This window comes from Piliocolobus tephrosceles, chromosome 12 (assembly GCF_002776525.5).
Source record: "Piliocolobus tephrosceles isolate RC106 chromosome 12, ASM277652v3, whole genome shotgun sequence".
Classification (NCBI taxonomy): Eukaryota; Metazoa; Chordata; class Mammalia; order Primates; family Cercopithecidae; genus Piliocolobus; species Piliocolobus tephrosceles.
The window spans coordinates 59,116,823-59,129,164 of NC_045445.1; the positions used below are offsets into that span (position 1 = coordinate 59,116,823).

The 12,342-nt window shown below is 34.9% G+C and overlaps 1 pseudogene; it reads left to right on the plus strand.

Moving 5' to 3' along the window:
* The first annotated feature begins 7,262 nt into the window (after positions 1-7,262).
* Positions 7,263-11,380, plus strand: LOC111536549 (annotated as a pseudogene).
* Positions 11,381-12,342: the final 962 nt, after the last annotated feature.

Below are 12,342 nucleotides of genomic sequence, written 5' to 3' on the forward strand. Positions count from 1 at the left end.
GTATGGAGGTTCCTCAAAAAACTAAAAATACAACTACCAGATAATTCAACAATCCTGCTATTGGGTATATATCCAAATGAAAGAATATCAGTATGTCAAAAAATACCTGCACTACCATGTTTATTGCAACAATATCCAGAATAGCTAAGATATGGAATCAACCCATGTACATCAACAGATAAATGAATACAGAAAATGTGCTACATTCATGCAATGAAATACTATTCATGCATTAAAAAATGAATGAAATCCCGTCATGCACAGAAACATGAGACTGGAGGAACATATTAAGTGAAATGAGCTAGGCACAGAAAGAGAAATACTGCATCTTCTCGCTCATATATGGAAACTAAAATAGTTGCTATCATAGAAGTAGAGGTTGGAATAGCGGTTAATAGAGGCTGAGAAAGGTAGGAGGAAGTGAGGGATAGAGAGAGGTTGATTAACAGATACAAAATTACAACTAGATAGGATAAATAAACTCTAGCATTCTATAGAGTCATAAGGTGAGTATGGTTAATGATTCGAGGAGGTGGATCTGCTAGTTACCCTGATTTGGTCATTATATACTGTAGACATGCATTGAAATATCACATTATATCCCATAAATATATATAATTATTATGTATCAATTAAAATAGTATTAATTAAAAAAATCCATCACAGGATTAATGGATTAAGGAATGGGGTATATACATACAATGATATATTATTCACCAGTGAAAAAGAATACAGCTCTGATTTAGAAAAAGAAACATTAAACTGAGATAGCAATTTTAATCAAATTTTAAAAAATTAAAAACTGATAATGTCATGTATTTGCTAATGTTTAGTTAAAATACAGTTTAAAAATATTTTAATGAGCCCATAATTAAATATGACCTTTCTGAAGAATAATTTATCAATATAAACAATCTTAAAATAGTGTTTTTTTGGCTCAGAAATTTCACATTTTCTATATTATTTAATTAAATGATTGAAAATGTGGTAAAAGATTAATTCAAAAATGTCTTCCACAGTGGCATGTCTATGTAATAATTAAGTTATAAATAGCCTAAGTAACCAACATTAACACAGTAGTTAAAATAAAATATATATTTTATCAAATGGACTATCATACAGTCTTCAGTTATGTCTGGAAAACATACTTTGTGATTTTGAAATGCTTATTATATTCAGTTTGTTAAGGAAGGTACACAATTTTACATACACTGCACTATCAATTAAAATATCAGGTAAAATTTATAGAGAGGCCAAAATTTCGACAAAAACAATACATTAACTGTTAGTATTCCTGGATGATGGAAATATGTTTTTTGTTTTGTTTTGTTTTGTTTTGTTTTTTTGAGACAAGTCTTACTCTGTAGTCCAGTCTGGAGGGCAGTGGCACACACTGAGTTCACTGTAGCCTCAACCTCCTGGGCTCAGGCAATCCTCCCATTTCAGCCTTTCAAGTAGCTGGGACCTTAGGTGTGCACACTACCATGCCTGGCTAATTTTTTTTACATTTTTGTAGAGATGAGGTCCCCCTGTGTTACCCATGCTGGTCTCAAATTCCTGGACTCAAGTGATTCTCCCACCTCAGCCTCCCAAAGTGCTGGGATTACAGGCATTAGCCACTGTGGCCAACCAAAATATGTATAATTTTTTAAACACTTATTTTGTTTTTAAAAATGTTTTATCATTAGTATTTCTAATTGCTAACTTCAGACATAAAATAGTTCTTTTATAAAGAACCAGATCGTTGTATTTGCCCCTACATATGTGCATTGTGTAAAATTTTTGTCAATCTGGGTAACTCAGGAGATTGTGACCAACCTGGACAATATGCCAAAACCCTGTCTCTACAAAAAGTACAAAAATTAGTTGGGCGTGGTCACACATGATTGAGACCCTGTATCAAAAAAACAAAAACAAAAACAAATCTCATCCAGATCACTAAGAATGCCATTATTTCATTCTATCTATATACCACAGTTTCTTTATCCACTAGTTGATTGATGGGCATTTGGGTCAGTTCCACATTTTTGCAATTGCAAATTGTGCTGCTATATACATGCGTGTACAAGTATCTTTTTTTGTATAATGACTTCTATTCCTCTGGGTAGATATCCAGTAGTGGGACTACTAGATCAAATGGTAGTTCTACTTTTGATTATTTAAGGAATCTCCACACTATTTTCCATAGTGGTTGTACCAGTTTACATTCCCACCAGCAGTGTAGAAGTGTTCCCTGTTAACAAGATCCATTGCCTAAGCCAATGTCTAGAAGAGTCTTTCACCTCCTTGGTTAAGTATGTTCCTAAGTGAAGTAACTCAGGAATGGAAAACCAAACATCATATGTGCTCACTCATAAGTGGAGATTAAGCTTTGAGGATGCAAAGGCATAATAATGACACAATAGAATTTGGGGACTCGGGAAAAGAGCAGGAAGGGGGAAGTAATAAAAAATTACAAATTGAGTGCAGTGTATACTGCTCAGGTGAGATGCCAACATCTCACAAATAACCACTAAGGAAATTGCACATCTAAGCAAACATCTTTGTGAAGCTAACCTTGGTCAAGTTTTTTTAACTCTCTGAGTCTCAGTATCTTTACCTGTACAGTACATATAATATTAACTTCTTCATTGGTTGCATGTATTCCCCTAAAAAGAGTTCAGATTTATACACTCATCCTCTGAAATCAGCATCTGGAATAAAGATTCTGATTTTTGTCCTCACATCAACCTTAAAGCCTCTCTTTACCATCAAACCTATAATGCTCAGTTACAATACCTAAAACATTATTTTCTGAGAGGTGAGATAATGAGAGAGGAAACCTTTTCACATGGTCAGATATGTGACATTTAGAAATTAGTCTAACTCTATACTGAATAAAGCAAAAATAAATGAAAAACATTGTATTTCCAATATTCTAAGACTTAGATAAGCCATATAAACTGAATATTTCACAAAATAAATTTTCTATTTATTAAAAGATCGATCATTTGGATCTTCAGAACCACTTTTATTTTTTCTGTCATCCAGATGCTATTTTTGTACATAATTTTTCATATACCTCTAGACATCTGTAGCCCTCATCAAATCATGTCTCTAACTATGCTTAGATTCTCTGAGGATATGCTTAAGAAATATTTTGACTTGAATCTATAAATTACTTTGGACAGTATGCCCATTTTCATGATATTGATTCTTCCTATCCATGAGCATGGAATGTTTTTCCATTTGTTTTTGTCCTGTTTTATTTCCTTGAGCAGTGTTTTGTAGTTCTCCTTGAAGAGGTCCTTCACATCCATTATAAGCTGTATTCCTAGGCATTTTATTCTCTTTGCAGCAATTGTGAATGGAAGTTCACTCATGATTTAGCTCTCTGTTTGTCTATTATTGGTGCATAGGAATGCTTGTGATTTTTGTACATTGATTTTGTATCCTGAGACTTTGCTGAAGTTGCTTATCAGTTTAAGGAGATTTTGGGTTGAGAAAACGGGTTTTCTAAATATAAAATCATGGCATCAGCAAACAGAGACAATTTGGCTTCCTCTCTTCCTATCTGAATACCCTCTATTTCATTCTCTTGCCTGATTGCCCTGGCAAGAACTTCCAATACTATGTGGAGTAGGAGTGGTAAGAGAGGGCATCCTTGTCTTGTGCCAATTTTCAAAGGGAATGCTTCCAGCTTTTGCCCATTCAGTATGATATTGGATGTGGGTTTCTCATAAATAGCTCTTATTATTTTGAGACACATTCCATCAATACCTAGTTTATTGAGAGTTTTTACTATGAAGAGGTGTTGGATTTTGCCAAAGGCCTTTTCTGCATCTACTGAGAGAATCATGTGGTTTTTGTCATTGGTTCTGTTTATGTGATGGATTACGTTTATTGGTTTGTATATGTTGAACCAGCCTTGCATCCCAGGGATGAAGCCGACTTGATCGTGGTGGATAAGCTTCTGATGTGCTGCTGAATTCAGTTTGCCAGTATTTTATTGAGTATTTTCACATCAATGTTCATCAGGGATATTGGCTTGAATTTTTCTTTATTTGTTGTGTCTTTGCCAGGTTTTGGTATCAGGATGATGCTGGCTTTGTAAAATGAGTTAGGGAGAAGTCCCTCTTTTTGTATTGTTTGGAATAGTTTCAGAAGGAGTGGTACCAGTTCCTCTTTGTACCTCTGGTAGAATTCAGCTGTGAATCCATCTGGTACTGGGCTTTTTTTGGTTGGTACACTAATAATTACTGCCTCAATTTCAGAACTTGTTATTGGTCTATTCAGATATTTGACTTCTTCCTGGTTTAGTCTTGGGAGGGTGTGTGTGTCCAGGCATTTATCCATTTCTTCTAGATTTTCTAGTTTATTTGCATAGAGGTGTTTATCATTCTCTGATGGTAGTTTGTACTTCTGTGAGATCAGTGGTGATATCCCCTTTATCATTTTTTATTGTGTCTATTTGATTCGTCTCTCTTTTCCTCTTAATTAGTCTGACTAGCGGTCTATTTTGTTAATCTTTTCAAAAAAACGAGCTCCTGGATTCATTGATTTTTTGAGGGCTTTTTCATGTCTCTATTTTCTTCAGTTCTGCTCTGATCTTAGTTATTTCTTGTATTCTGCTAGCTTTTGATTTTTTTTTTTTTTTTGCCCTGGCTTCTCTAGTTCTTTAATAGTGAAGTTTAGGTGTCAATTTTAGATCTTTCCTGTTTTCCCCAGTGGATGGTTAGTGCTATAAATTTCCCTCTAAACTTGGCTTTAGCTGTGTACCAGAGATTCTGGTATGTTGTGTCTTTGGTCCCATTGGTTTCAAAGAAGTTATTTATTTTCTATCCCCATTAAGTTACCATTGACTTTATTCAGAGAATTAGAAAAAAAACTACTTTAAATTTTATATGGAACCAAAAAAGAGCCTGTATAGCCTAGAAAATCCTAAGAAAAAAGAACAAAGCTGGAGGCATCATGCTACCTGATTTCAAACTATATTACAATTCTAAAGTAACCAAAACAGCAAGGTACTGGTACTAACACAGACAGACCAATGGAACAGAACGGAGGCCTCAGGAATAATGCCACACATCTACAAACATCCCATCTTTGACAAACCTGACTAAAACAGGAAACAGGGAAAAGAGTCCCTATTTAATAAATGATGTTGGGAAAACTGGCTAGCCATATGCAGAAAACCAAAACTGGACCCCTTCCTTACACTTTATACAAAAATTAACTCCAGACAGATTAAAGACTTAAATATAAGACCTAAAACCATAAAAACCCTAGAAGAAAATCTAGGCAATACCATTCAGGACTTAGGCATGGGCAAAAACTTCATGAATAAAACACCAAAAGCAAAGGCAACAAAAGCCAACATTGACAAACGGGATCTAATTAAACTAAATATTGTTACTACTAATCTAACTAAACTAATTAAACTTTTCTGCACAACAAAATAAACTATCATCAGACTGAACAGGCAACCTACAGAATGGGAGAAAATTTTTGCAATCTATCCCTCTGACAAAGGGCTAATATCCAGAATCTACAAGGAACTTAAACAAATTTATGACAAAATAGTAAATAATTCCATTAAAAAGTGGGCAAGGGATATGAACAGACACTTCTCAAAAGAAGACATTTATGTGGCCAACAAACAAGAAAAAAAGCTCATCATCACTGGTCATTAGAGAAATGCAAATCAAAACCACAATGAGATACCATCTCACACCAGTTAGAATGCCAATCATTAAAAAGTCTGGCAACAACAGAGGCTGGAGAGGATGTGGAGAAATAGGAATGCTTTTGCACTGTTGGTGGGAGTATAAATTAGTTCAACCATTGTGGAAGACAGTGTGGTGATTCCTCGAGGATCTGGAACCAGAAATACCATTTGACCCAGCAATTGCATTACTGGGTACATACCCAAAGGATTATAAATCATTCTACTATAAAGACACATGCACACATATGTTTTTTGCAGCACTATTCCCAATAGCAGAGATTTGGAACCAACCCAAATGCCCATCATTGATAGACTGCATAAAGAAATGTGGCACATGTACACCACAGAATACTGTGCTACCATAAAAAGGATGAGTTTATGTTCTTTGCAGGAACTTGGATGAAGTTGGATACCATCATTCTCAGCAAACTAAAACAGGAACAGCACACCGAACACCACATGTTCTCTCTCATAAGTGGGAGTTGAACAATGAGAATACATGGACACAGAGAGGGGAACATCACACGCCAGGGTCTGTTGGAGGGTGGGGGACTAGTGGAGGGATAGCATTAGGAGAAATACCTAATGTAGATGATGTGTTGACGGGTGCAGCAAACCACCATGGCACATGTATACCTATGTAACCAACCTGCACATTCTGCGCATATATCCCATAACTTAAAGAATAATAAAAAATAAAAAATAAATAAACTCTCTGGAAAAAAATGTTTTGCCACAGTAAGTATCATCTTAAGATATTTCTCTGAACCTCTCCCTTCCTTTTTCTTTCCCTTTTCCCTTTTCTCTTCCTCTTCACAAATATTAGATTTTATGTATGACATACAGAAATATGGATTACATTATTATATTTAATTTTTAGATGACCCTAAATCTATTTATGATGTCTGTAAATAAGAGGGATGGTGTTTGACTTGTTCAAAATACAGTAGAATCTCACATATAAACAGCTAAAGGTCAGGCGCATTAGCTTACGCCTGTAATCCCAGCATTTTGGGAGGCTGAGGTGGGCAGACAATCTGAGGTTGGGAGTTAAAGACCAGCCTGACCAACATGGATAAACCCCATCTGAACTAAAAATACAAAAAAATTAGCCAGGCGTGGTGGCGTATGCCTGTAATCTCAGCTATTTGAGAGGCCAAGGCAGGAGAATCACTTGAACCTGTAGGCGGAGGTTGTGGTCAGCCGGTATCAGGCCATTGCACTCTAGTCTGGGCAACGAGAGTGAAAGCTCTGTCTCAACAAAAAAAAAAAAAAAAAAAAAAAAAAAAGCAAAGATAGAGCATTACTTCAAATCAGATAAATGTGTTGTGAAAAAACTGAAATTTCTTAAACAATACTGTTTGTGGTGTGTACTTCTAATTACTATAGAATATGCATTTATGAGAGTAAGACGCAATAATTTTTTGGTTTTTCTCTGTAAATAAAAGATCATCCTCAAATTATATGTCTGTCTTCCTTTTCATGGGATCATAATAGGGAAATCTAGGACTAAGTGAGAAAATATCCATCATTTCTTACCCTTAAGAACACAAAAATGGCAAGGTATTTGACCAACCATTTTGAAAAATCAACATTTTAAAAGTATATGCTTCTCTTTGTTACTACTAAAATTAGCTTAATTTTATTTATCTAAATTATGGTCTTTTTAAAAATAAAACAATTACATAAGTAGATGATGGGTAACCTGAACTGTAGAGTGATTTGGTAGGATGAGGAATAGACACTCTTTCAAGCAAATCTCCCAGCTACACTTTTTGATTGTCTACAGGAGGTTGCCTTTTCCTGTTCTGTTGCTCTGTGTTATTTATGAGGTTACTTTTTACTTGGTTTTAATTTGGATTCCAGGAATCTAACAATTGTATTTATTTATTCTCTATTTCTAATAAAAATTCTATTGCATGTGAACAGAAAATTTATTACACTACTTATTACCAATTTAGAACTTCAATTCTACTCTGCATGTATAAATAAAATTTTAAAATAAGATGAGACAATCTTTACAACAGGAATTATTTTCTTTTTGTGATCCAGGAACTCATTTTTCTTAATTATTTTTTATATTTTTTTTTCTCACTACAGCTCCACTTTAGATTTTGAGAGAGCCAAAATAATTAATATTTTTTGAATGGATGTAAATTCTGTGAGCAGACTTTGCTATAATTATTTCTGTCACCTGAAGAGAAGATATATTGTTCAGTGTCATGAATCATTAAGAAAAATAGTTTATGCATTGTCAATTCTATCAGAAGAAATGCATCTTTTATAAATAACTGCCTGTGGAAAATGCGTAAATCTCATTGTTAACTTTTTATGTCCAAACTGGCAATAACAGGCTTTTGTGCCATGTGCAGTAGATGAAACCATCAGAGGAAAGAAAACTTTTTGAAAAAAAAATGACTCTGAATTTAAATTTAAATCTTCCAGGGGTGTCATGAGGCCAACTGGAAAATTAGGTAAAAATTGAATTCAAGCAGAAGTAATTTATTATGCTGTTAATTTTTCTGTGTTCATTTCTTTACTTGTTATATTTTGTTTTGCTTTGTTTTGTTTTGTTTTGATCCAGGTCCACAAAGTCAAAAAGGCAAAATGACCTTAAAAGGCACCTGGTTTAAATCAACTGAGCATCATTTACTAGGCTTATTAAAGGGTTTTTTTCTATGTAATTTATCTACGCTTACATTATAGGAGATTGTTGTGTATTACATTTTATGAAGTAATTTAAAAACTATTCTATCTGTTAATAGCTTATTTTCCTTTTCATAGAATTTTACCTTTGAGATTCTTAAAAGTATGAGATCTTAGAGTGAATAAATGTTTATACTTCATGACGTTATAAAAATCCTGTCCAACCTAGTCACATGATAATTGAATTGACTTTCCACTCCTACTACAATTCGATAGTTCTGATCCCAGCTAAATTTGGTTAGGCTGGTTACTCAAGAAGTGCTTTCTCATGAACATGTCTAATGGTCCAAGTCATTACCAACTGAAATAAAATTTGGCATTGTAACTTAGCATTGGTCCAAAGAAAATGAATGTACGTGCAGGTTTAGTACATACTGATAAATATTTCCTTAGTCTTAATAAGTTTATTTCTAAACACTGGTGTTTCAGAAGTTTTAGTGTTTTTTAAAGACCAATTTTCAAAGGGATTCAGGCTGCCTACAAAGTTCAAAACGTTTCCTGGTCACTATTTTTTCCCTTTCTACATTTATTATCATTGTGAGAGTGGATAGGCAGTCTCAGCTAGAACACCTACATAAGACTTCAGAGCTTTCTACTTTTTAGTTCATTTTATATCATTTGAAGTTCAAATTTTGATGCCAATCCACTTCTTGCCTCCCTTCTGAGGAAGATGATAGTAATTCAAGATTGTGCATACTAATTTCTTACACGTTACATGTCTATTGATTGTCAGTTTAGATTTCAAACATTAATTGTCCCTTTTTTGAATTAGATTTTTTTTTTATTTCAATAGGTTTTTGAGAAACAGGTGGTGGTTGGTTACATAGATAAGTTATTTAGTGGTGATTTTTTAAATATTGGCACGTCTATCACCCAAGCAGCGTACACTCTACCCAATCAATGTGTAGTCTTTTATTCCTCATCCCCCAGCCACCCTTTACCTAGAGTACCCAGAGTATGTTGTATCATTCTTATGCCTCTGCACCCTCATAGCTTAGCTATATGGACGCCACCTGTTTCTTTCTCTTGTCTGAATTGCTCTGGCTAGGACTTCCAATCTGTGTTTAATGGAAGGGGTGAAACTGGGCATCTTTTGTTGTTCCAGTTCTCAGGGGGAATGCTTTCAACTTATTTCTGTTCAGTGTAATGTTGGCTGTGGGTTTGTCATAGATGCCTTTTATTACCTTAAGGTATGTCCCTTCTATGCTTATTTTGCTGAGGGTTTTTATCACAAAGGGATGCTGAATTTTGTCAAATGCTTTTTCTTCATCTTTTGAGATGATCATGTGATTTTTTTACTTCAATTCTGTTTATGTGGTGTGTTACATTTATTGATTTGTGGATGTCAAGCCATTACTGCATCCCTGGTACAAAACCCACTTGATTATGGTGGACTATATTTGGGATACGCTGGTGGATTTGGCTAGCTAGTATTGTGTTGAGGATTTTTGCATATATGTTCATCAAAGATATTGGTCTGTGGTTTTCTTTCTCTTTTCTTTTTTTTTTTTTTAATTTTTGTTATGGTCTTCCCTGGTTTTGGTGTTAGGGTGATACTGGCTTCACAGAATAATTTAGGGAGGATTTCTTCTTTCTCCATTCCACAGAATAGTGACATTAGAATTAGTACCAATTCGTCTTTGAATGTTTGGTAGAATTCAGCTGTGGATCCATCTGGTCCTGGACTTCTTTTTATTGACAATTTTTTAATTACCTTCTTAATCTTGCTGCTTGTTATTGGTTTGTCCAGAGTTTCTGTTTCTTACTGGTTTAAACTAGGAGAGTTGTATATTTCCAGGAATTTGTCCTTCTCCTCTAGGTTTTCTAGTTTGTGTATGTAAAAATGTTCATAGTAGCCTTGAGTAATCTTTTGTATTTCTGTGTTATTGGTTGTGATATCTCCTGTTTCTTTTCTAATTGAATTTGTTTGTGTCTTCTCTTTCTTAGTTAATCTCGATAAACGTCTATCAATTTTGTTTATATTTTTATAGAACCAGCTCTTTGTTTCACTTATCTTTTGTACTTTTTTGTTTGTTTGTTTTAGTTCTATTTATTTCTGCTCTGATCTTTGTTATTTCTTTTCCTCTGCTGGGTGTGGGTTTTGGTTTGCTCTTGTTTCTGTAGATCCTTGAGATGTGAAAACACACTGCTTCATAATTATCGATAATGTCACATCAAACTCTCTGGTTTTGCATGGGTCACTACCTGCTCTCACATCTTCTGTGGTCAATATGTCAGTTCTGAGTTTAGTCGTTCACCAGCTATCTATCTTGCCAGCAATGACCTTTCTGGCTAGATATTGTCCTCACAGAACTCAGTCCATCAGAGGAATATAAAGCTATGGTATTGGCAGGACTGCAACCAGAGATGGTGTTGAACATTAGCTCCTGAGCAGTATACTTCTGGACATACTATGTATATCAAGAGTCTCTCTATCAAGAATACAATTTCAGCAAAGCTGAGGGCCATCTGAAACAGATGGAGAAGATATATCCTCAGCAAATACAGAGCAAAGATGTAGAATTGACCTGTATAAAAGGAGGGATCACCTCCAAGAAGAAAGTGCTAAAAGAACACAATAAAAATGTTCATTGATATCTTTTAAAAAATGTATGGAGTGCAATCATAAGTGTCAAAAGCTCCAAAGCCTCTGTGATAGCCTGAGGCTATGAAACATTACTGTTACTAACCAAGAACATACCTTTGAACCATTCATAATTGCACAGTCTGGTGTTTCTGGCTTTTCATTAGGACACAACGCCAAGTGTCTTTTGGACAGTGCACCCGTTTAAAATCCGGGTGATGGAGATAGAGATTTTTCAGTTCAGACCTTTTGTTGGTTTGTTTGTTTAGATTCTCACAAAGCACCTGAACCAAGCAATAGCTTTTTGCAGTTCTGCCTCTCCAAGTCATGAATTAGAGCAGCAGCAAGTTTCCAGCAGGGTTGTGAAAGTGAAAACAATTTGAACCGGGCATGGTGGCATGCACCTGTAATCCAGCTACTCAGGAGACTGTGGCCAATGGATCACTTGAGCCCACTTGAGTTTGAAGATATAGTGAGGTAGTATCATGCTACTGCACTCCAGCCTGGGTGACACAGTGAGACCATGTCTCAAAAAAAAAAAAAAAAAAAAAAAGTAAAAATAATTTAGCTAATTTTACAGAATATTTCTAGTGTGCACTTCCAGTGATTTGACTTACTAAATCTTTATTCTAGGAGTCCCCAGCTTCCCTGGGCTTTTAAGTCTTTAAGTTTTCTTCACATTATCAACTTATAAGAAACTAAATGGCAGTGAAGTGTGGCTTTAGAGTGTGATTTCTTTGTTTCTATTATTTAAAACATGCGCATTTTATTAATCAATTGTGAACAGTTGATTTTAATCATTAGTGAGAAGGTCACGACAGTATTGTGTATTTCAATAGATATGTTTGTGTCTGAGTTGTGTGTTTATGCATAAGTACCTGTGTTATGTGTCTACATGTCACTTTGAATTCTTGTATTGATGCATATCTGTGTGTGTAAAAGTGTGTGAATTTACAGTGACATTTTGGTGTATTTGCCTATAATCCCAGTGCTTTGGGAGGCTGAGGTGGGAGGATCCTATGAGCCCAGGACTTCAACCATCTGGACAACACAACTGAGACCTTCTTTCTACAGAAAAAAAATATATATGCACGTATTCATATTTAAAAATTTTCCAGTTTGGTGGTGTGCACCTGTAGTCCCTGCTACTCAGGAGGCAGAGGTGGGAGGAACGCTAGAGCTCAGTTTGAGTCTGCAATGAGATATAATCAAGCCCCAATACTACACTCCAGGTGACAGAGCGAGATTCTGTTACAGAAATATAAATAAATAAATAAATAAATAAATAAATAAATAAATAGCTAGTCATAACCCCAAAAGACCAAAAGACACAATCACAATTCCA